This window comes from Triturus cristatus, chromosome 9 (genome assembly GCF_964204655.1).
Source record: "Triturus cristatus chromosome 9, aTriCri1.1, whole genome shotgun sequence".
In the NCBI taxonomy this organism is placed as follows: domain Eukaryota; kingdom Metazoa; phylum Chordata; class Amphibia; order Caudata; family Salamandridae; genus Triturus; species Triturus cristatus.
The window spans coordinates 38,101,991-38,128,223 of NC_140592.1; positions in this window are offsets into that span (position 1 = coordinate 38,101,991).

Here is a 26,233-nt window from a genome sequence, read left to right on the forward strand (position 1 = left end):
CCAAGTTTTTATGTAACTCTACGGAATTCTGACAGAGTGAAACTCCACAAGTTCTGCCCACCCCTAGCAATCGCTAGAGTTTTCAAATGTTTCAAATGTTTCTTTTTCCAAGGACCCGAGAACCGTTTATAGACTGGTTCTGGTGAAATTTAATGGGTCGGATGAAGGGTCAGATGAAGGCGAGGGTGGAGGATATGTGAAATTTGTTTAATCTTTTCTGTTTGATAATTTTTTCTGTTGGCTTTGCATTAATTATAAAGCCATGTCACTACAGCAGTTTATTTTATTTATTTATTTATTTATTTTAGCGATTTCTAAAGCGCCTGGTGACCCAAGGGCATCCCCGCGCTATGTAACTTGAAATCCTAGTGAGGGGGAGAGAGGGGTGAGGCGACCGAAGGGTGTTATTTAGGAAACAGATGGGTCTTTAGTTTTTTGCGAAAAGCAAGGTAGTTGGATTCTAGTCTGAGGGCGCGAGGGAGTGCGTTCCAGCCCTTAGCCGCTTGAACGGAGAATTGTCGACCTCCTGTGCGGGTTCTTTTGAATCTGGGGGTGCTGACTAAATTCTCATTTTGAGATCGTAGGGATCTGGTTGCTGTGTAAGGTGTGATCATTTTACTAAGGATCGCTGGACCAGATCCGTTGTAAAGCTTGTGTGTAGTACACATTGCTTTAAAGTGCACCCTTTGGCGCACGGGGAGCCAGTGCAGGGCTTTGAGGGCTGGCTTGGCGGACATTCTGGAGGGAGTGTTAGTAATCATGCGTGCTGCCGCGTTCTGTGTCCGCTGGAGTTTCGTGATAGTAGACTCGGGGGCTCCCAAGTAGACCAGGTTGCTGTAGTCCAGGCGGGACAGCACTAGTCCCTGGATGAGGAGCTTCCTGGACATAGGTGGGAGTAAGGGCAGGATTTTACGGGTCGTGCGCATGAGCCCGAAGCATGTGCCCGAGGTTTTGGTTGCTTGGGTTTTCATCGTGAGCTGTGGCTCAAGCCACACCCCGAGTGTCTTGATTTCGCGTTTTGGGGGGGGAATTTCTCCGAACACATCGGGCCATAGTGTAGGAGGGATAGTTGTCCATTGCTTGCCAAGTAGCATTACTTCTGTCTTTGTCCCATTCAATTTTAGTGATGAGTCATTCATCCAGTTGTGGATACCTATGAGGCAATTAGTCAGATTTTCAGGATGGTCGATCAACTGGGACAAGGAGACGACTAGTTGGGTGTCGTCAGCGTAACTCACCATTTTTATGTTAAATGGTGTTACCACGTCCTCGAGGGGGGCCATATAGACATTAAAAAGCGTCGGGCTCAGGGAAGAGCCCTGGGGGACGCCGCTGGTGAGTGGGAGGGTGGATGAGTGATGGTTATCGTCCCACACTTGAAAAGTGCGTCCTGTAAGAAAGGATTCGATCCATTTGATTGCTGTCCCGGTAAGTCCTGCATTCGCCAGTCTATGCAGAAGGACACGGTGGTTGACCGTGTCAAAGGCTGCACTTAGATCCAGGAGGATCACTGCCACTGATCCTCCTGAATCCAGTAAGCCTGTGGAAATATGGATTTTTCTGATCAGTTATGTCCCCTATCTTGGACCCCAACGGTTCTATGTGCATGTTACAAGTACATGTATGTTCCCTCCAGTTCCAGTTATGAAGACGCAAACACATGTGCGTCCACCGTCAACATGTCCTCTGTCAGATCCGCCATGAATAGGCCGGATATTCCATTCCTAAGTATGAAAGGCCACCGGCTTTATATGGTTCACTTATGCCATTTTACAGTCCAGGCAAGTAGGCCCTGATTCTGTCATCAAACTCTTCTTGCCTTCTGCCTCTGAAAGCTCCAGTCTGAGCCTGCATCTGTGACCATGAACTTTGTCTCATTCTCTGCGCGGCTCACGGAGCCGACATCGGCCGGTTTGCCTGCCTGCCAAAAACTGTATTTCACCTTCGAGTTATCTGCTCCGTTCCCTGCCCAATGCATTCCTGTCTAGTAGTTTAAGTAAACATTCTTCCAGCTACCGAGCAAAGGGCCCGGCTTCTCTGTCTTTATGCAAGTAATTCATAGCCCTGTTACTATGGAAGATTCCTGCCCTCGCATCTAGTGTAGACACTTAGACGCTTGTGCACGCACACACAGTCAGTATAGAATAGATTTTGTCCAAGAGTCCTTCCTTTGTGGATAACATAGTTCTTTAAACATAGGATGTTAGATATGATTTGGGATTAGGTTGACTTGACCCCCCAGTCTTCTTGTCTCCACATGTAGAGCTAAATGTCAAGTCCCCCTCACCCCCTAGTTGCACGTCAATCACACGTCATGCTGCTGCGCGCGCATCTATGCCAAGTATAATCTTATAGATCCACCTATATATGACATCATAACCAATTATGTTCCTTTTTACTCCTCATTACGCCCATTTTCGGTTACGCAGGTGAATCGTCATTTTCCTTATCAATTGTTACGCCTACCGCATCTATTTCATTGTAATGTATGTTCTATAAAAGTCATTTCTTGTCAATAATGTATGTACTTCACTTCCTGAACCTTCGTGGTGACGGAACTTGGAGCAACCGATTATAATCGATCATTGGAATAAAGCCCATTCCAAACCTCTAATACCACGGATTCTGCCTCTTATTTACTGAGCTATTTTATTATGTTTCCGTATCAAATTAAGTCCCGGTAATTAAATTATTTACCACATGAATGGCGCCCGAACAGGGACACTTTCTCATCTCACGCGCCGGCGGTGAGTTGCAGGCCCGGTCTCCTGCCACAGCTGGACGGACAATAACGCGTACCAGCAGGATTTCCTGTATCTCCCTCCGGTCAAGCGGGGGCGACTGAGGCTGCGATCAACACCCAGACGAGGCGGTGAGAAGTGCGAAGTATCCCGACCAGAGCCTAGCTGAGAGAGCAAGATCCGAGGTATACAGAGGCCCACCAGTTTCCGAAGTCCCAAGCCAAGTCCAGTCTCCGCAGTGTTCGAGTCGAGTCCAGTCCGGTTCAAGTTCAGTTCAGTTTCCGAGGCCTTCCGTTTCCGAGCTACCCGGTGAGTACCATTACTGGGGAGGCTTTCTGACGTGCACATAGGTTGTGCCGGTCAAGACGGGTTTGGGTACACAAATCCGGTCTGCACTGTTTCAGCAGTGTATCTGTACTGTTTAGCAGTATATCAAGTATATAATTCAGAATGATTCAGTTAATGTCGAGTATTATGTTTAGTGTTTTAAGTTCTCCTTAGATCGTCATCATTATTGACTGTTCAGGTAAATGTTAAATGTTAAATGTTTTAAGTACGTTCTGCATATTGTGGTATGAATGACTGTTCATTATCGTGTTTACTATATTAAGTTTGTTCAAAATCAAGTATCAGATCAGTTTTCAATATGCCGCTCTTTTCGAAATTAAGACAGATCACAACAAGAAAAGGGGTACTCGAAGAAGCCGTTCCTATTCCTCCTAGGGACACTCCAGGGTACTTCATGTATCATAAACATGGCTTAGATGCTATATTATTTCTTGATTTATGGGTAGACTACACCAAGGAATTACCAGAAAGTCAGAGGTGGCCCGCAGCGGGGACCTGGGCTGCAGAGTGCATCATGAAAGTCGAGGAAGAGTTATGGAAAAGGAAAGTCAGACAGTCACAGAAAGATGCCGTTGAGTTATGGCGTAAAGAATCTCATAGACGCACAGAAAAAGCACTCCGACAGGAAGAGAAGAATAAAGAGAGTTCAAATAAAGTTCGAGGAAATCTATTAATTGAAGAAGGTATCCGAGTAAAATCAGAACAAGTAGACAGACAAAGAAATGCCCTTATGAATGGTATGTATCCCCTTCTGGCCGAAGGATTACCTAAGGCTACTCCAGAGATACCAAAAGACTTGCCAACCCCATTGTTTCCAATAAAGGTACATCTAAGGGGCATCCTAGAACCGCAGAAGATGTTTTTCTTTCCTCATATTTAGATGACGCAGCTCCCGAGTATGCAAATTCCGCCCCACATAGACCGCCTGCCAGGGAGGTTCACCGCCAAGATCCAGTACCCGTATCTCTACAGCAACGAGTTCCGGCAAGCACATCTGTTTCTACATCTGTCTCTGCAGATACTTCTATAGCTGTGTCCACACCTATAGTTGCTGTATCGCGTTCAACAAATCCTTTCACGCCCGACACCCCAGACGGGGCTACGGGAGGTACTAGCAACACTTTTTCTACGCCACCCAGAATAAATAAACTTACCTTTCAAGAGTCAGCACATTCACGTACCCCCAAACTCATAAACGCCCGTACGCTTAAGGAACTTCTTGTAGATTGTAGATATGACCCTGTGCCCGGCAAAGAGGACGAAATGACCCTGGCATCATTACGTATCAGACGAGCCGCGGTGTATTTAGGGAAGCTACCAGGAATGACTGCGCATCTAGATAAAATATACCATTTTGTTCAAACAGGGCGAGATTCTGAATGTATTAACAGAGCTATGGAATATCAGAAAGTGGAGATACAGGGGGAACTGTTACGTTTCCTCATAAATTGTGTGATCAGAAATCAAGACCGACCAGGGGTAGACCCGGAAGCAATGCAAATTCTTACCAGATGGAGTCAGAATATATCAGAAGGAAGACATGATAAGCAGAATTGTATAATAGCCATGTGCCGAAAGATCCGAAAAGAAATAGAACGCCTACACGAAGAAAGATTAGCGGTAGACCAGTTCGAACAAAACGAAGAAGAAGGATCAGGACTGCCCACAGGACAGTCAGACACTATAGCCTATGTAGGTAGAGGAAGATCTTGTAATAGTAATAGATGTCTTATTGACCCGTTACGTCCGATATATCCAGACAATAACAGGAGTTTCCCAACACCCATAGTCCATATAAGGTCTAACGAGCATTCGTTCCAAGCAGCTGACAAATTACTCCGAGAACGAAGGGGTTATCATTTTCTCGATTCTATGGATGAACAAGAATTAGCCAGGTCAGCTGTCCATTGGGTTGACAGTCCCGGAAAGTACAGTGATGATACAGTAGCACGCACGTTTTTGAATCTCACCCCAGATGAACAGCGTTTAGCTGGAATTTATATGATTCAACAACTCCTTATACTATATCAGAGTCAGCATTCGGACCCTGGTCCCTTACCTGATATATTGACTGAATTACTCATGAATAGATGGAGAGGTTCAGGTACTAAATTACTTAAAGAAATACTAGAATCAAGAAAGCAATACATTCTTTTTGTATGTTCAGAACATGTTTCACTACCCATTAAGGAAAGAACCACGTATTACATGGACAGACAGAATCCTTTACGAGAAGTACACCCAATAAAGGGCGAGGACAATGAGTTTAAACGCGTATTTGTATACACGCCCATATCGAAAATAGAATTGTTAGAAATGAAGAAAGTGGTACCCAGTCATGACAAAGATCCAGCGGGTTTTCACCGAGAAATTAAAGACATGTTACTCATGGGAGAGTATACCTATCCCGACATTATGACAATATTAAAGGTATTGATGCCTGCTGGCATTTATGAGAAACTCAGGGAAAAAGAGTGGGAGGTAGGAGACCAAAAGATAGAATGGTCAGTATTAGAAGCAGAAGAAAAGGCCCGAACTGCAGGAGCAGGGCTTGGGGATAAAACTAAAGCACTACCAGGTTTATTAGTACAGGTACTGCCACGTTTATTAACTACGAAAAAGGAAGATTGGGGTACAATTTCAGCCTGTAAACAGAAGCAAGATGAAGACACTAGTGATTACTATGCCCGATTTGAAAAATGTTTTGGTATAAATAGTGGCATAAAAGCAAGTAGCGAATCATACCCGCATCTGTTTGTAACAAAATTAGTAGAAAATGCCCTGCCCCAAGTAAAGAATAGAGTATTAAAATTCGAGAGTACCTGGCAAGGTAACACTCCATCACAAATGTTACAAATGTTACAGTACCATCACAATAGAATTAGAGAGGAACAAGAACATGAACACAGACGCATGAAAGACACGAAAATGAAAATGCTAGTTTCTCAGACAGTTCCAGCTGAAGGACATAAAAAGGGTATGACACATTCCGGTGATTCAGCAGGACCTGTAAAAGGGACATGCAATTATTGTAAAAAGCCAGGTCATTACGTACACGATTGTCCAGTTTTGAAACATAATATCGCCATAGGTAATACAAAAGAAAGACCACGGCCACCTAGACAGGATCAGAATGAACAAGGAGCCTCGCAGCACGCACAGTCCATGCCAGCTCCACCACAGTCTGTACAGTTTGTGCCAGCTGCACCAGCGCTACCTGTTGCTGCCACACAAACCACGACACGACAACTGTACCAGACCGCACAGTACGACTATCCTGATTACCAACGATACGCATGAACTAGCCTAGAGAGGGAAGTTGACTTACCCCTTATCGAGATCCCTGTAGATCAAGAAGGACCTTATGTATATAGTGAATTATTAGGCCAAGACAGAAAATTTTTACTCGATACAGGGGCAAGTCGAACAACTATAAAACGTAGTGAAGTTCCAGGGGCACCCCTCTCAGGCTCTCAGAATATTTCCCTTGGTTTTTCAGGAAAACCTATTGTTAATGAAGTGTCACAACCTCTTCCACTTACGATAGGACCTTTGACCCGAACTACAGATTTATTGCTTACTAAATCATGTCCAGAAAATCTGTTAGGAATAAAAACACTGAAAGCTCTAGGAGCTATAATATGTTGTTCTCCGGAAGGAGTAAGATTGTTTTTACGTGATTTTAAAGGTCACTATGTATCTAGAGACATGGATCCCCGACTGCAGACTTTACCTACACATCTATGGGCACAAGGCCCTACTGATGTTGGTTGCATGAATATTACACCATATCGAGTCACATTAAAGGCAGGAGTGGTACTACCACGAATGCGACAATACAAGTTACCCCCAGATGCTGTAGTGGCTTTGCTGCAAATCATTGACGAGCTCATTGCCCAAGGAGTAGTTGTGGAAACAGACTCCAATGTATGTAATTCACCAATAATTCCGATTCTTAAACGAACAGATCCAAAGGCCCCGCCAGTATATCGATTGGTTATTGATCTGCGCGAATTAAACAAGTGTATCGTGCCACAATTCCCTGTGGTCCCTGATATCTCGTCATTATTGGCAGCCATTGATTCCGAAGCAACATTCTTTACTGTAATTGATCTCAAGAATGCCTTTTTCAGCGTCCCAATAGATCCGGAAAGCCAATATTTGTTCGGATTTAGTTTAAATGGACGTAGCTTTAAATTCTCACGCGCACCTCAAGGATTTACAGAAAGCCCCAGCATCTATAGCCAAGCACTGAAACGAGAACTTGACAGTATCCACATGCCAGTTAACACTGCTCTGCTTCAATATGTCGATGATCTGCTGATCACCGCGAGAAGCGAACCCGAATGTGAGAAAGCATCACTGACAGTTTTACAATTTCTAGCTGAAAAGGGTCACAAGGTGTCCCCTTCTAAGCTGCAATTCTGTGTCCAGCGAGTTGTTTATCTTGGACACTCGCTGTCCAAGGAGGGAAGGCAGCTTACACCCGATCGCATTCAGTTAATAGCTAACATGCCAATACCCAAGACACAAAAGGAGGTACGGGCTTTCATAGGCCTCACTTCATACTGTAGGCAGTGGATCCCTCAGTATGCATTTCTAGCAAAATCGCTCATTCAGTTGACAACCCAGGAGGCAGCCACATCGACTGTTCTCCCTTGGACTCAGGAACATACACAAGCTTTTGAAAGCCTAAAGAAAGCTTTATGTCAAGCACCTGTTTTAGCAACACCATGTTACAATAAACAGTTTACACTCTTTGTTACAGAGCGCGAAGGTACTGCCTTGTCAGTACTCACACAGGAACAAGCAGGATCACACAAACCATGTGCTTATTTTTCTAGTACATTAGATCCCGTAGCTCAGGCTTTGCCTGCGTGCCTGAAATCAGTGGCAGCGACAGCTTTAGCAATAAGACAGAGCGACGCCATAGTGTTAGGACATCCATTGACAGTTCAAGTACCCCACGCAGTAGAGGTTCTTGTAAATAGAACGCAAACACAACACTTGACTATTGCGCGACTTACAGGGTACGAACTTACATTGTTCCAGCCACATATAGAAATAAGACGCTGTAACACCTTGAATCCTGCCACACTTTTGCCAGTAATCGGAACAGACCCACTAGCTCATGACTGTATTGAAGTTATTACTATAACGACGAAACCCAGACAAGACTTAACCGATGTCCCATTGTCAGATCCAGACCTGACATTGTATGTAGATGGTTCATGTATGAGAACAAATACAGGAGAGTTAGTGGCTGCTTACGCAGTCACAACAGATACTGAAGTCATTGAAACAAATCGTATAAATACTTTGTCAGCTCAAGCCGCAGAGCTCATCGCTCTGACACAAGCCTGTATTCAAGCCACAAATAAAAAAGTCAACATATACACTGATTCACGTTATGCATTCGGAGTTGTACATGACTTCGGCGTGCTGTGGCGAGAGAGAGGTTATTTAACTTCCCACGGTGCCCACATTCAGCACGGACCCCTCATTCATGCCTTATTAGATGCGATACATCTACCGTCTACAATATCAATTATGAAATGTAAAGCTCATACGAAAGTCACTGATATCATTTCTCAAGGCAATGATCTAGCCGACAGAACAGCTAAACAGACTGCTCAAACACAAACATCCGACATGACAAAGACAATAGTCCCGACACATTGTATGACAGTTAAAGATCCTACTTTTGACGTAATTGACATCCAGACACATGCTACACCAGATGAAATAAAGAAATGGACCGAGTTAGGAGGGATCCAAACGGATCAAGGATGGATGATGAAGGAAAAGTCTGTGTGGTTCCTTCCTGATTCAATGGTCCAAGTTATAATTAACACTATACATAGTCCAGCACATCTAGGAGAAAAAGCTATGCTAGATAGCATTCAACACATTTGGTTCAATAAACATTTACGAGCAGCAGCCAAACAAAAGGTCCGTACCTGTATGATCTGTTGCCAGTTCAACCCAGGAAAAAGCGTTCCCGTAGAACAGGGTGGATTTCATCCTCCTGATCACCCTTTTGAAGTCCTCCAGATGGATTATATCCAGATGGAACGATGTCGAGGATTCAAATACGTTCTCGTAGTTGTTTGTGCTCTTTCCCGTTGGACGGAGGCATACCCGGTTTCAGATTACACTGCCCCGACTACTGCCAAACAGTTGGTTCGGGAATTCTTCCCACGATACGGTTTACCACGTGTTGTTCACTCAGATAACGGTCAGCCGTTCTCATCCGAATTAATGAAACATGTTTCACTTTTGTTAGGTTATCAGTGGAAATTCCACTGTGTCCGACACCCTGAGGCAGCAGGTCTCGTAGAAAGACATAATCAGACCCTGAAAATTAGATTGTCCAAAATATGCAGGGAGAAAGGTGTCGACTGGGTAGTAGCACTACCAGTTGCACTCTTTTACACGAGAATGGTAGCACACTCTCGAACAGGGCTATCCCCGTATGAAGTGATCTTCGGCAGACCACCAAATATGTGGAGGACGCCTATGCCACGAAAAATAACTGATATTGACTGTAATATGCTGACAGATTACTTGGCTTCCTTGATGTCTGCACTACAATCTTGTCGTTCACAGGTAGCTGCAGCTTTTCCCGACAACACTGAGGTGAAACCCCTTGACGTAGTTCCGGGGGACCTTGTTCTTGTGAGGAATTTCGACCGAAAGACTCAGCTGGAGCCCAGGTGGAAATCACCCAAGTTGGTCCTGCTCACCACAAGGACAGCCGTGAAGATCGAAGGCAGAAAAGGATGGGTGCATTCAAGTCATATCAAGAAATTTCATGGACTTCCTTCGGATGTGAATAGCCCACCTCGTGTGTCTTCACCCATTGACTCAAAACTACCTTTGACTGAGGCCAACAGTCAGGAACTTTATAAACTAAAACTTAGGCCTAAACCGTCGGACGATTTGATTGTTTAAGTCCTCTCCAAGGTGAAGCGGTTGAATCTGTCTCCGACATGTATCCCTTAGACCTGAATCATGGAAAATCGCGAAAAATGTTGAAACGACAGGCGTACTGTAAATCACTGCGTAGCCATTGCATAATGACGTTATTAATTTTGTTTTTCTTGAGTCTTTTAATAATTACTGCAAGTATATTGTTGCACATATATTATCCTATTTCTAGACATGTTTACAATGTTACTGCTGAACATTCTTTTAGTGAATTACCTCCGCTTGAGTTGTCTTATAGATTTGCGCTGCGCAATAACACTTTTATTCGTATGTTACATCATTCCCATCAGGTTAGCAATGCTACAGACTGCTGGGTCTGTGGCCGACTCCCCCCCTATCAGAACTATAAGGGAGTTTTGCCCCTCTTTCTCTATCCGTTCACACACAATGGCTCCTGTGGAGCATGGTTTAGTTTGATTAATTCCCTAGATTCGAATTCCGCAGTTTATCAAGACAACTGGGTATGGGGAAACCTGAACTTAGTTTTACTTAAGGTCTGCTACCCCAACAAGGAGGGACTTCCCCAGAGAACAGGAACTGATCTAGAAAATGAAGTGTATGGATTAGGTAATTTCACGCTTAACCTTATGATCCTAAATGTCGAATCCGAAGCTACTCCAATTTTGCCCGCTATGTCAATATTTCCAGTAAAGGGTGAACTATGTGTAAGGAAAAATGGTTCCATACATATGGGCCATAGTAAATGCACCACTGTAGTAGAATTTAGTGATCAAGGCAAGTCTACATTTAGAGCTTCTCGCCATTCTTATTTCATATGTGGTCAGACGGCATATGTACGTTTGCCTCTAGATTGGGATGGTACTTGCTACATTGGATTCCTTTTGCCACCTGTTTTTTTAGCTCCTCCTGATTATCACAGAAATATTCATTTAGTAAATAGTAGAGTAAGGAGAGATCTCCCAATAGTCGATTACACTGAAACAGCATGGGAAAAATACACAGATTTCAATAAAGGTTTCTTTCCCTATATAGGTACAATTACCAATAGTAAGCTGATACGTAGATTAACCAGAACCCTTGAAGCAGTAGTGAATGAAACTATTTCCGCTTTAGGCAATTTAACAGAAGAGCAGTCTGCTATGCGGATTGTTGTGCTTCAAAATCGTCTTGTCCTTGACGTCATCCTGGCTGATAGGGGCGGAGCTTGTAGGGTCATCGGATCAAGCTGTTGCATTTTCATACCAGAAAATTCGCCATCTGTATATAAGGCCATAACTCGCCTTCATAAGATTGTAAGCCAGATACACCAGAACCCAGGCACCTGGACTTGGTCCGGTTGGTTTTGGAGTGTATTATCTACCTTTGGATGGAAGGTCCTATCTTTCCTAGGTATTGGCCTTCTCATACTATTCAGTTGCTGTCTATGTCTACAATGTGGACCAGCGATCTGTGGTCTGTGTGCCACATCGTGTATTCCACCACCAGGATTTCATTCATCACGGAAGAAGAAAGAAGAACAAATGATGTTATATGAACAGATCAATGGATTGATGAAGATTGATATCTCTTAACGGGCAAGTAGGGGACAAGGAGGGAATGTGGAAATATGGATTTTTCTGATCAGTTATGTCCCCTATCTTGGACCCCAACGGTTCTATGTGCATGTTACAAGTACATGTATGTTCCCTCCAGTTCCAGTTATGAAGACGCAAACACATGTGCGTCCACCGTCAACATGTCCTCTGTCAGATCCGCCATGAATAGGCCGGATATTCTATTCCTAAGTATGAAAGGCCACCGGCTTTATATGGTTCACTTATGCCATTTTACAGTCCAGGCAAGTAGGCCCTGATTCTGTCATCAAACTCTTCTTGCCTTCTGCCTCTGAAAGCTCCAGTCTGAGCCTGCATCTGTGACCATGAACTTTGTCTCATTCTCTGCGCGGCTCACGGAGCCGACATCGGCCGGTTTGCCTGCCTGCCAAAAACTGTATTTCACCTTCGAGTTATCTGCTCCGTTCCCTGCCCAATGCATTCCTGTCTAGTAGTTTAAGTAAACATTCTTCCAGCTACCGAGCAAAGGGCCCGGCTTCTCTGTCTTTATGCAAGTAATTCATAGCCCTGTTACTATGGAAGATTCCTGCCCTCGCATCTAGTGTAGACACTTAGACGCTTGTGCACGCACACACAGTCAGTATAGAATAGATTTTGTCCAAGAGTCCTTCCTTTGTGGATAACATAGTTCTTTAAACATAGGATGTTAGATATGATTTGGGATTAGGTTGACTTGACCCCCCAGTCTTCTTGTCTCCACATGTAGAGCTAAATGTCAAGTCCCCCTCACCCCCTAGTTGCACGTCAATCACACGTCATGCTGCTGCGCGCGCATCTATGCCAAGTATAATCTTATAGATCCACCTATATATGACATCATAACCAATTATGTTCCTTTTTACTCCTCATTACGCCCATTTTCGGTTACGCAGGTGAATCGTCATTTTCCTTATCAATTGTTACGCCTACCGCATCTATTTCATTGTAATGTATGTTCTATAAAAGTCATTTCTTGTCAATAATGTATGTACTTCACTTCCTGAACCTTCGTGGTGACGGAACTTGGAGCAACCGATTATAATCGATCATTGGAATAAAGCCCATTCCAAACCTCTAATACCACGGATTCTGCCTCTTATTTACTGAGCTATTTTATTATGTTTCCGTATCAAATTAAGTCCCGGTAATTAAATTATTTACCACAAGCCCCTTGCCTCTTCAATGACTGCGAGGAGTGCGGTGTCCGTTCCATGGCCCGGGCGAAATCCGGTTTGGGATTGTCGGAGCAGGTTATTGGTTTCAAGGAACTGGGATAGTTGGATGTTTACCAGTTTCTCAGTGACTTTGCTGATGCCAGGGAGTAGGGATATTGGTCTGTAGTTGGACAGGTCCGATGGATCTAGCTGAGGTTTTTTTAAGAGTGCTTTGACCACAGCACTCTTCCAGCTGTCGGGAACAGTTCCGTGGGCGAACGAGCAGTTGATGAGATCCGTGATGGTAGGTACAATTACTGAGGCTACGGTCTTGAGGAACCTGATAGGGGCTGGGTCCAAGGGTGATCCACTTTTCATTTTTGTTAGGGTTCGCTCAACCTCTAGGGGGGTGACAGGTCGGAATGTCTGTAGCGTGGGGCGACAGATGCTTTCAGTCTGTTCGAGGGGAGTACGGCTTTCCGTGAGGCTGGGGGAGCTGGGGGGTGGGAGGGAGGCCAGGATGCGGGTGATTTTATCGTTGAAGAAGTTCGCTAGCTCATTACTTCTATCAACTTTGGGGGTGTTGGAGGGGGAGGTGATGGGGACCTTGATCAGCTCTTTGACAATTAAAAAGGATTCTCGGGCTGAATTAGATGCTTCTTGTATTCGCGTATCATAGTATGAAGCTTTGGCTGATTTAATGGCCTCTTTGTAGAGTTTGACCGTAGACTGGTAGGCTTCTTTGTTGGCATGTTGCCAATTTTTTCTCCAGAGTCGTTCGGCTTTTTTGCAGTTTTTTACGAAGTATTCTTAGATCTGCGGAATACCATGGTGCTGAGCCATGTTTGCCGTTTTTGTCTTCCCTATTTCTGAGTGGGAGTACTAGGTCTAGGGAGGCGGTAATCCAGTCCCTGAATCTTCTGTCTGCCGTAGTTGGATCTCCAGCGTGAGCAGGGATGTTTTTTTCAAGGGTCTTAGCCCATTCATCCGTGGGGAGTCTGGACCAGGTCCTGTCCTTACTGAAGGTGGGGGGTATTCGGTTTTTCCTGAAGGTTCCAGGTAATTGGAAGGGGACAAGGAAGTGGTCTGTCCAAGGGAGGGGAAGGGCCTCCTTCGCTAGCATCAAGGGCGAGCTGGTAAACACAGGGTCTAATAGGTGGCCCTTGGTGTGGGTGGCTCCGGAGTTTAATAGGCGGATGTCAAAAGCCGCTAGATCTTGAATCAGATCATTGGCTACCGAGTCGGCCGGATCTTCTAGGTGGATGTTCAGGTCCCCAACTATCATATAGTTTGATAGGGAGTGGGCCTGAGTTGTGACTAGGTCTAGAAGAGAGCAGGTGAAGGGGCCTGGGAGGCCAGGGGGGCGGTAAACAAGGAGTCCTGTTATTATAAAGCCATGTCACTACAGCAGTTTAGAGGGAGAGGAGTTTGACCAACAGAGCCAGGAACCACTGTCACATCTGCTCCCTTCTTCTTCTTAGGGCAATGATCTTCAAACGCTTTGATGTTGTGGTCTCCCTGGACTGGAGCAAACAAATGTAATCAGGGCCCCCCCAAATGACAAAAATATTTATGTAGAGACTTTGGCCGTTGTTTGGAGCCTCTTGCCAACTCTGCTCCCATTTTACACCTACTCTCAGACAATATTAAATAAGAATTTATTAATGACCCTTTAGAGAATGGCTCAAATAGAGTGGCTCACAGCTGCTCTGTTTTCTTTCACTAAAAATACATCACTGTTTTTAGTATGATGTTTTTCTGTTTCCTTGGTGCATAATAAATTCACCTTATTACCAGAGCCTGGCACCCCTCCGCAACTCAATTCTGGCCACCACAATTTGGAGTACCTTCAGTTTGAAGACCTCTACAATAGGGTAGGGACCACTCGCTGGTCTCTGATTCACATATTTTACCGTCCTCCAATTTTACTCATTCTGTAGTAAATGATTATCATGCATGGGCACTCCGTGGCATCTAAGCATTGTCACTATAGTTGGATTAATAGGCAAGTTACATTCTGCAATACTGAGTTTCCAGACAAATAAGGCCCCCTGCCTGGATGCCATATTTTGATGCTATCTTTCAACCGCCTTTCGACTGATACAGTCTAACTCGCATGGAGAAGGTTGAGGCATTTGGCTCCAAATAACATTTCTTGACATATTCATGTTGTAACTTAGAGATAAGCAAACACTTTCACTGAAAAATGTGAAACCCTTTATCACTCTTATGGAGTTCCCAACCCTTTACAGATTTTCCTTTGGACCTATGCTGCTTAATAGTTCAAGGCAGTTTGCACACATTTTCCTTTTTATTATCATCAATGTACTAGTCTGCACTAGGATGGAATTTAGGGAATTAAAGAATTCTTGAAATGGCTCCATGTGTTTATAAAAAGGAGGTGAAGGTACCCTTCAGTGAAGGGTACCAGTCTTTACCCGTGATTTCATTGAATCCTCTATAGTTTACCGAAGGGCGCAGTTCTGTCATTGTGGGTTAACAAAAAATAGCTTGGCTCTTGCAGCCAATGTGGAAGATTGTATGTATATGTGGTATCTAGTAACAGAGAGCTTGATTGGTGGTGAAGTATTGTTTTTAGTCTGCATTACTGTGTGTTTATTTGTTAAAAATGTGTGCGGTATCACTGAGTGTCATGATTCACAGGTTTCTTCCTGATCAGTAACAAATGGATGAAATGTATAGAGAGTTAGAGAAAGAAAGAGAGAGAACGAGAGTTTGTGTGAGTGAGTTTGTATGTCGTTGTCTGTGTGTGTCAGTGTCATTTATAACTTCATTGACATTAAGTACTTCACGTGGCAACAAGTTAACAAAAGACATTTGAGAAGTGAAAGAGAAAAGCACCATTTTCTAGTCACCAAATACATCACTCTACATCAATGAGGTTTTCCCGGATGGGAGGGAGCATAGAGTATGTGTGGAGTTGGATATCTCCAGTGACATTGGGCAAGTAGACTTTGGGAGGAGTGCTGCAGTTGGGTGATGATGCCCATGTGAGGGATAAAGGTGCTGAAAAATAGTGTATTTGCTGAAGATGCCCCAGGATTGAGGAAGGTCTTATGTGGACTTTTAACATCCATGCACTGTGATTTGCGTAGCCATTTTTAATTTTATGAAAACAACCTCATCTTAAACAGCCTTGTGATGTGCTGACCCGAGGGACATGCGCATTGTCCAGTTATTCTACTGTGCACATGGGTCATCCTATGCATGTTGAAGAGAACATGACATGTTGGTTTGGTATGGTTATTTATATTCCACTCCTACCCCTGATACAATCGGTTTAAGAAGTCTGCAGCCTCTCACCAGTCATCAGTAAAAGATGTTGTCTTTGATACAATCATGTCAAAAACGGCAGCACATGCGAGTCAGGAGAGACATGTGTCAGGCAGCGTCATTTACCTGTCATGGTATTGTGTGACTGTGTGTTAGACTGTTACAGGGGTTGTCGTGTGGGGTATGTAATGTGTAATATGCAGGCTTCACCACACAGGACATTACCACTCAGTACCACAAAGGCCTTTCTCAGGCACTTTACAACATGTGACTTTATCACACATGTAAGTGCTTTTTTAAGTAACAATTTTAGTGTCACTTAAAAATGTGGTTTGGGGTAAAGAGAAGGGGAATTTGGGAGCCAGGGGTGTATTGAGGTAAAGAGTTGTAAGGGTTTTTTTGTTTTCACAGGGGGTAGTGGTAAAGGAAGGCAGGGGAAATTTAGGGTTCAGGGGTAGGTAAGGTTCAGAAGCTGTAGTGGTAAAGGGAGATAATGTTTTTTAGAGTTCAGGCGTGGGTAGTGGCAAAGGGTAGTAAAGGTTTTTTAGGGTTCAGTGGGGGCCTGGGTGAAGAGTGGTAGGGGATTTTGGGGTTCTGGGGCAGGTAGTGGTTGTGTATTCTAAGGGGTTTTCAGGGTTCGGAAGGGGGTAATGGTAAAGGGAAATAAGTGGATTTTAGGGTTCAGCGATGGGTAGTGGTAAGGAGTAGCAAGAGTTTTTAGGGTTCAGGGACAGGTAGTGGTAAAGGAAGGTAAGGTTTTTAGGGTTTGGGGCGGGTAGTGGAAAAGGGTGGTAACAGGCTTTTGGGGCATAGGGTAGAGTAGTGGTAAAGGGAGGTAGGAGGTTTAAAAACAGGTTTGAGGTGTTACCTAGATATTAATATATATAAATATATATATATATATATATATATATATATATATATATATATATATATATATATATATATATATATATATATATATATATTATCTACTGGCAGTCGCCAGTAGATAGTTATAGTTAGGACCCCGTTTCCATAGGAAATCCGCAACATTCTATTTGGAATAACTTTGGCGCCGGTCGACGAATCCTCGCGAAATTTTAAAAATAGGTGGGGCGCTACGCTCCGCTCCTACCCTGAAAGTCTCGGGGGGATTCGTCAAGCGGGGGCTGAGAAAAAAGGGGGGTCCCAAAACGCGTTTTTCCCATGCATTTTTCCATAGGACCTTTAGACACAGCTACAGCCCGAACGGCTGAACAGAGTTACTTGAAATTTGGCAGAGAGGTAGTCTACAGGTCAAGGAAGTGCCTTTTGTAGGTTTGGTGTAAATCTGTTCAGTAGATCCTGAGAAAATAGCATTTAAATCAATATATATATCTGTGGCAGCTTACGGTGCGCTTACCGTGCGCTTACGGTAAGCTTACCGTACGCGTACGGTGCCGTGCGCGAGCGCGATTCTGATTGGCTGTTAGATCTTAGTAAACATTCGAATCGGTCGAAACCAGGAAGCGGCGGCCGCCATTTTCTCTCTCGCACTCTGAGGGGGGGAGGAAAAACAAAGGCAAAAAACATGTAAAGGGGCTGTTTAGACAGCTCCTAACCACCTAGCCTTGATGAAGGTGTCCCCAAAGAACCCCCAATGCCAAAAATCCATTTTTTATTTTTTATTGAAAAATCGCCGATTACGCTTACCGTACGCGTACGGTAAAAATTATTAAAAAAAAAAATTATCCACATTCTCCTCACCCCGTGTGCCAATGGCATATGCGGGTTTCAAAAAAAATAAAAGAAATCCCTTTCTGAACTAAGCGCATAATATGTCCTCCATGTGCGCACGGTGCGCGAAGCGCAACGTGCGTACATGGCCCATCCAGCGTAACGTGGGCACGCGGTGTGCGTAGCGCACCGCGTGCCCACCGTGCGTGCACGGCACTAACTGCGTAAAGTGGGCGCGCGGTGCGCGAAGCGCACCGTGCGCGCACGGAACGAACTGCGTTAAGTGGACGCGCACGCCACGAATGGCGTAAAGTAACTTAGCATTTAAAAAAACGTACAAATTCACTTAAAAAACCATAGGTTTCACACACGTTCTAGTTAGGAATTAGCATTTAAAAAACCTTGCAAATTCACTGAAAAAACCATAGGTTTCACACATGTTATAGTTAGCTGGACATTTTACTGATAAAAAACCAATGAAATTCCCCCGTTATAGTTAGTGCAGGCAACTATAACTCACGCGACCGCAATCCTCTGCTGATGACATATGTGTCTTTATGAAAAAAAAATATTTGTAATATATGTATAGCTAAAATTTAATGGAAGAAGACATGGGCAAATAAGTGTCTAAATACAGTATTAGCATCAGCAGAGGATTGCGGTCGCGTGAGTTATAGTTGCCTGCACTAACTATAACGGGGGAATTTCATTGGTTTTTTATCAGTAAAATGTCCAGCTAACTATAACATGTGTGAAACCTATGGTTTTTTCAGTGAATATATATATATATATACAGACAATGCATGGTAAACTACCACATTGTAATGTAATACAACACGTTGTATAGATCAACACGTTTATAAAGCATGTGTGTTAAAGGCATGTGTGATAATGACTGATATTCTCCTGGGGACCCCAGTTGTCGTGAGTGGCGGTGAATGTGTTGCAAGTATGCAGAAGAGGAGGCAGTGTGTGGCAGTGCAGGGCACACCCTGTTTTGTTGTTTACTAGTAGACTCTTCTGACATATAGGCTAAATATTTTTTTCAAACACCATTACCAAGCTTCTGCTTCCAGGGTTGGTTTCAGCATGTTCAATCATTTTTCGTCGGGGGAACCAAGAAGGGAATAAATCTGTGTTGCAGCGGCACCTCCCTCTGCTCAGTTCTCATCAATTCCTTTATGTAGTTCTCAAGCATTATGGTGGTCCCCATGCTCCATGTCATCACGGACTCTGGTTCCAGTCCTATTCTCTAATTCGGCAAGCTAATGCATTCTGGGCGTTGTAGTGTTAGATTGTTTCCACCAAGTTAGACTTACACATCTAGCACCAATGACTTGTGGTTTTAAAGAACAAGATTGGAAACAACGTCATTGATGACATAGAGTGAGGTGTTCCCCTGCTAGCATTCTGCATCTGGAGAAGATGTGAAGCCGATGCTCACATTCTGTGGATTCTGAGGAAGGGATAAACTTAAGAATAGAATTCATCCCACCATCACTACCACCGTAGGTGTGTCAACAAAGGTGTTTCACACCAGAGGTTTCACAGCAGAGCAATGCCAGCATCACCCCCACTCCCACCTGTTAGCATTAACACAACATGAACGTGAAATAACCTGTATTTGTAAAGAGCAAGTTCGTCGCCTCTGGGGATGTCCTGATGCAGTATAATCGAAGTTTATTGACCTGGCTGCTGTTTTTATAGCTCTTTTTTTAATTCTTAAGGATTTTGCCACCTGAATATCTACCCAATCCTACCTGTGAAAATTGATTCTTCTTGTACTCTTAAAATGTTGTTTTATGTCTTTTGATCTCACTTACACCCCCCTGTATAGTTACTGTGAATCTAAGTAACAGTAACTCACAAAGTTATTTTATGTAAATAGATTAATATGATTTTTATCATATGAAACGGCTCCTGTCTAAAGTGCTGTTACCCTAAAGTCTTGTCTGATGATATGAAACCGTTCTTGAGTAAGGTAAAGGGAGGATCAGCTTCATGATGGCATTGAACTATTATTCAAACACAGTGGGCATAAAATCCAGTCAGGTCAAGCCATTGTCTACAGCTGCTACCTCTAACAAGCACAGGCTAAACCATTAGGCCAGGATTTATGGGTATTTGGACAAAATATAGAGTTTTAAATAAGAAGTTGCGGAAATATCAGAAAATAAATATTGTGTTACAAAAATATCGTGATGCATAAATATCGTTATCAAGAATATCGATTTTTCAAGTAAGTAATATCATTTAAAAAATATTGTTGTTAATATCGTTTTCAATATTATAGTTTAAAAAAAGATTATTTTGTAATTATCTTTATGTGTGTTAGTTCATAGATTCATTTTATGTGCTATTTTTGTTTGTATAATTCTTAATATTATTTTGAAATATAGGTGCCGATTACGGTCCGGTAAAAAAATTCCCCGTACGACTCGTATCCGGTCTTTTTACCGTACGAATCGTACAAGTGCCGTACAAACTGCCAATTACGATTCGCATGGGAAAAAGTCCATACGAATCGCATTGGGAATTATTCCCCACACGTCCTCGGGTCGGAAAATGTGTCCGACACGTCCACGGACGATTTATCGTACAAATGTGAAAAGTGAAGTCCGACCGCGGAATCACGATCCATCCCGTGCGTCCGATGTTACAACCGTATGGTAAAAACACCGTCCGCACCCAACTCCCATACCAACCATGGAGACATGTGCCTACATACGCGCCGACCCCCCCCAGCCCCCGTATGTACGTGCCGACCCCCCCCAGCCCCCGTACGTTCGAGTCGTACCCCCCCAGCCCCCGTACGTTTGAGTCGTACCCCCCCAGCCCCCGTACGTACGTGTCGAACCCCCCCGTGTATGGACACCCGTGTACGTGTCGTACCCCCCGTGTATGTACACCCGTGTACGTGTCAAACCCCCCGTGTATGTACACCCGTGTACGTGTTGTACCCCCCGTGTATGTACACCCGTGTATGTGTCGTACCCCCGTGTATGTACACCCGTGTACGTGTTGAACCCCCATGTATGTACACCCGTGTACGTTCGAGTCGTACCCCCACCCGTGTATGTACGGTGCGTACCCCCAGCACGTAGCGCTGGGGGTACGCACCGTACATACACGGGTGGGGGTACGACTCGAACGTACACGGGTCTACATACACGGGGGGTTCGACACGTACACGGGTGTACATACACGGGTGGGGGTACGACTCGAACATACGGGGGCTGGGGGGGTACGACTCGAATGTACGGGGGCTGGGGGGGTCGGCGCGTACATACGGGGGCTGGGGGGGTCGGCGCATACATATGGGGGCTGGGGGGGGGGTCGGCGCGTGCATACGGGGGCTGGAGGGGGGGTCGGCGCATACATACGGGGGCTGGGGGGGGTACGGCGCGTACCGGGTCACCTACTCTGGTCGTTTCGCGCCGTACTTCGCTTTTCCGGCACTTTTTGGGTGCCGTGAAAATATTGCCGTCCGGACTGCTGTCGGTTCGAATCGTACTTCCTGGGTCGTGAAACGCTGCCTGAAAGCGTCCCGACGTAACGTCGCAGCATTCCCGGATCACATTCGTATGTATATTTTCGTCGGTCGGTGTTTTTTACGATTCGTACGGAAATGGTGTTTCCGTGCCAATCGTAATTCCATGTTTGTAAAGTTTTACGACCAGGTACGAGTCGGACGGAGAAAACGCTCCGACCGACGGTTCGTACCCGGTTTTTCCAGGATCGTAATCGGCACCATAGTTTGCAATTTTTTAGTCATGTATAATGTTTTATTTGATTATTAATTTCTATTGTTGTAGCGAGTTGCTGAGGTTGTAGGGGTGTAGGAAGAGAAGTTAATTAAGTAATAATTGAAGAACCCTTAATTAACAATGTATTATGAAGTAATTAATTGATTATTAATTATGACATTTTGTAATAATTATATTTTGTACTTTATAAGTTAGGTGCGGGTTGTTGGATTTGCAGGGGTATAGGATGGGAATTTAACTATTAATCAATTAATTAACTAATAATTCATTAATAATGAATTCATTATTTATTAATTTATTATTTATTTTCATGTTAATTGTTTCATTGTTATATATATATATTTATATATATATATATATCATATTTGCGTTTTACTAATAAAGTTTATTTTAAAAGTTACATTTTATTATATATTTATATGGTTATGTTTCATATATGTGATATGTTTGAAGTGAAGTACTTTACCTATTATTGCACAGACTCGAGTGGGAATAGTAGATTTAGCTCCTCCGAAGTCCAACACTTTCCCTACTGTTGCACTAACTGGAGTGGGAACAGTAAATCTTACTCCTCCGAAGTCCAATGCTTTCCCTAGTGTTGGACAGACTAGGGTGAGAATATTAAAACTTCCCCCGTCTGAACTCTATTGCTTTACCAACTGTTAAACAGACTGGATTGGGAATAGTAAATTTAACCCTCTGAAGTCCAACACTTTCCCGACTGTAGCACAAACTGGAGTGGGAATAGTAAATTTTACCCCTTCAAAGTCCAACTCTTTCCCTATTGTTGCACAAACTGGACTGGGAATAGTAAATCTTACCCCTCCGAACTCCAACGCTTTCCCTCTTGTTGCACAATCTGGTGTCGGAATAGTATACTTTTTAAAATATTGTTTAAACATTATTATTTTTAATACATTTTTATTTGTGTATATATGAATCTTTTTTATTGAATTAAAAAATAATATTTTTAGTAAATGTCTTTCTTTTGTTTTTAAAATGTAATTAATTTGGTATTTTATTCAATGTTTTGCATTTGATTTGTTAACAATTTTTATTAGCACGCCGGCAAGTAGACGTGTTTTTCACAAATATCGTAATCGTAATATGCACTCTCAGGACAGGATACGGATGCATCCGTTCCTTGTCCTGAGAGTGCGTAGTACGATATCTGTGAGAAAATACTATATATATGAATTAAACTGGATTCCTCACAAACGACCCACTGGAGGGTAATAGAAATGATGGTAGAAACGAACTATTGATGACAGCAATCACTATAGGGCGGAAGTACACGAAGAAACACTTCAAGTTCCAGAATGCCTTTCAATTGTTTGCACCGAAGCAAGCCCACGAGGGGGCGGGCAACTGATATTTAAAGGAGCTGACTTGGCGCCCTGGTGAACCTGCCAGGAAATAGCATACCAGCCCGTGAACAAGGTGCAGGAGCACTGAAACGCGTAGGGCTTTCTGAAAAGGTTTGCAAGGAATGCCGGTTTGCTAAAATAAAGGACTCTACAACAAATAATGGAGTCCTGCTTGACATCTGAGTGCGCTCCAAGCAAGGGATAGAAACTGTGGAGAAATATATATATATATATATATATATATATATATATATATATATATTTTATCTACTGGCGGTCGCCAGTAGATAGTTATAGTTAGGACCGTGTTTCCATAGGAAATCTGAAAATTCTATTTTGAATAACTTTGGCGCCGGTTGACGAATCTTCGCGAAATTTTCAAAACTAATGGGGCGCTCCGCTCAGCTCCTACCCTGAAAGTCTCGGGGAGATTCGTCAAGCGGGGGCCGAGAAAAAAGGGGGGTCCCAAAATGCGTTTTCCCCATGCATTTTCCCATAGGACCTTTAGTCGAAGGTACAACCCGAACGGCTGAACAGAATTACTTGAAATTTGGCAAAGAGGTAGTCCTCAGGTCAGGAAAGTGCCTTTTGCATATATGGAGTCAATCTGTTCAGTAGTTCCTGAGAAAATTGCAGTTAAAAGCACATAAATATCTATAGCCGCGCACCGTGCGCGCACCGTGCGCGCACCCTAACGTGCGCGAGCGTAATTCTGATTACAAATTCACTTAAAAAACCATAGGTTTCACACACGTTATATTTAGGAATTAGCATTTAAAAAACTTTGCAAATTCACTTAAAAAACCATAGGTTTCACACATGTTATAGTTAGCTGGACATTTCACTCGTAAAAAACCATTGAAATTCCCCCATTATAGTTAGTTCATATAACTATAACTCGCGCGACCGCCACTCTATCACAAGGATGATGTCATCAGTGATGTCATGAGTGATGCCACTGACCCTGTCATGAGTGATGTAATATGTGACGTCATCAGCATTGGATTGCGGGCGCGCGAGTTATAGTTATCTGAACTAACTATAACGGGGGAATTTCAATGGTTTTTTACGAGTGAAATGTCCAGCTAACTATAACATGTGTGAAACCTGTGGTTTTTTAAGTGAATATATATATATATACATACATATATATATATATATATATATATATATATATATATATATATATATATATATATATATATATATATATATATATATACATACATACATATATATATATATGTATATATAGTTTTAGAATAGCAATTTTTTAAAAACATCAAAAATTCATATGATGGAGGGGCGTGGCTTGCAGCCGATGAACATGGCCGCAACCTAGTGCGGCTCCGGAGCCCAGCGCCCGATCCCACCGCCATACGGCACCCATCCTGGCCGTAAACCGGCAAAAACAAACACGACTTAGCCCCCTGGACACCCGGGGCTCCGACGATTGAGGGAAGAGCGAGCAGCGCAGCATCTGGCCCGTCCGGCTGCCTCGCTGCGGGTGCGGGGCCTGTCGGCGGCGGAGGCGCCGGGGCCTCGAGTGCTGGTTACCTGACCCGCCACAGTACACGGAGGGCCAGGCTACGCGCCAGCGGTGTGGGCGGCCGGACCGGAGGCACACCACGACAGGATCGGGCGGAGACGGAGGACCGGATCTCCCCCGGGTCCGCCCCGCCATCAACGGCAGTCAGCCCGTCGGCAGGAGACGCTGGCCTGGCGTGGCGCCAATTCTGCAAGACGACCCACTGGGTGCAACGGTACCGCAGAGGACCTGGGGCGCCTTAGCCCCCTGGACACCCGAGGCTCCGACGATTACTGGAAGCGCGAGCAGCGTAGCATCTGGCCCGCCCGGCTGCCTCGCTGCGGGTGCGGGGCCTGTCAGCGGCGGTGGCGCCGGGACCTAGAGTACTGGTTACCTGACCCGCCACAGTGCACGGAGGGCCGGACTAAAAGCGAGCGGCGTGGGCGGCCAGACCGGAGTCACACCACGACAGGATCAGGCAGAGACGGAGGGCCGGATCTCCCCCGGGTCTCCCCCGCCATCAACGGCAGTCAGCCCGTCGGCAGGAGACGCTGGTCTGACGTGGCGCCAATTCTGCGAGACGACCCACTGGGTGCAACGGTACCACAGAGGACTTGGGGCAGTCGGCGGCGCGGGGAGCAGCCGGCACCGAGAGGCAGGTGACGCTCCTGAGGCGAAGCCCCCCGGGAGGGAGAGCCCCGGCGGCTCCCGGAGTCAAGGATAGCCGTGCAGTAGAGGAAGTAGGCCAGGCCTAAGGCTTGGCGCAGCAGACGCGGGTGGAGCGCGGTGAGCGCCAACTTCACCGGTAAGGAGCCAACGAAGGGTCGGAGGCTGCACGCGACCGGGACGGGAGTAGGGCAGACACGTGGCCCTGTGGTGACCAGCTACAGTAATTTTGCACCTCCGAGGCAGGTCCCCACCCCCGCTGACCGTCTGTCGCCGGCCACCATGGGGGGGAAGGGCCAACGTGGTGGAGCACAGGCCAGGCTTGACAAGTATGCCTTCCAGAAAGACCGGACTGCCTAACCCCCCCCTGACAAGGCCAAAGAGGTTACCCTGGCAGATGTTATGGCCACACTGACTCAGATGCAAACCTCTATTGGCACAATATCCACAGATGTGACACTGCTGAGAGCCGACGTCGCAAAAATCAGCACGAGACTGTCCGAGGTTGAGACAACTACCGTCACCCTTACCAAGGACGCGACTGATAGCAGGAAACGTATACAGTCGCTGGAAAGGGTTCAAAAGCAGCTTCTGGACAAGCTGGATGACCAGGAGGGAAGGTCACGACGGAACAACGTGCGCATCGTGGGGGTGCCTGAGAGCGAGCGGGGACCGGCACTGGACCTCTTCGTGGAAAAGCTGATCAAGGAGCAGCTGCAGCCGCGTGGACTTTCCAAATTTTTCTCGGTCGAAAGGGCGCACCGGGTGCCTGGGGGGAGGCCGCGGCCTGGGGCCCCCCCGCGCCCGATCCTGGCCCGCATTTTTAACTTCCGAGATAGAGACGCTATCCTGCAGGCGGCGCGTACTGCCCCCCCGCTGCGGGTTGACAACTCCACAGTGACCCTCTATCCGGACTACACCACGACAGTGTCGCGGCAACGCCGAGACTTCCTCGCGGTCAAAGCGGAACTGCGCGCTCGAGAACTGAAGTATGCGATGCTTTACCCGGCAAAGCTGCGAGTGGAGGCGGAGGGGCGCACATGGTTCTTTGCCACGCCGACGGAGGCCACAGAGTGGCTGGAGGGCTGGCGCCCGGCGGAGGCATCGGGCCGGGCGGGGCGCGCCCG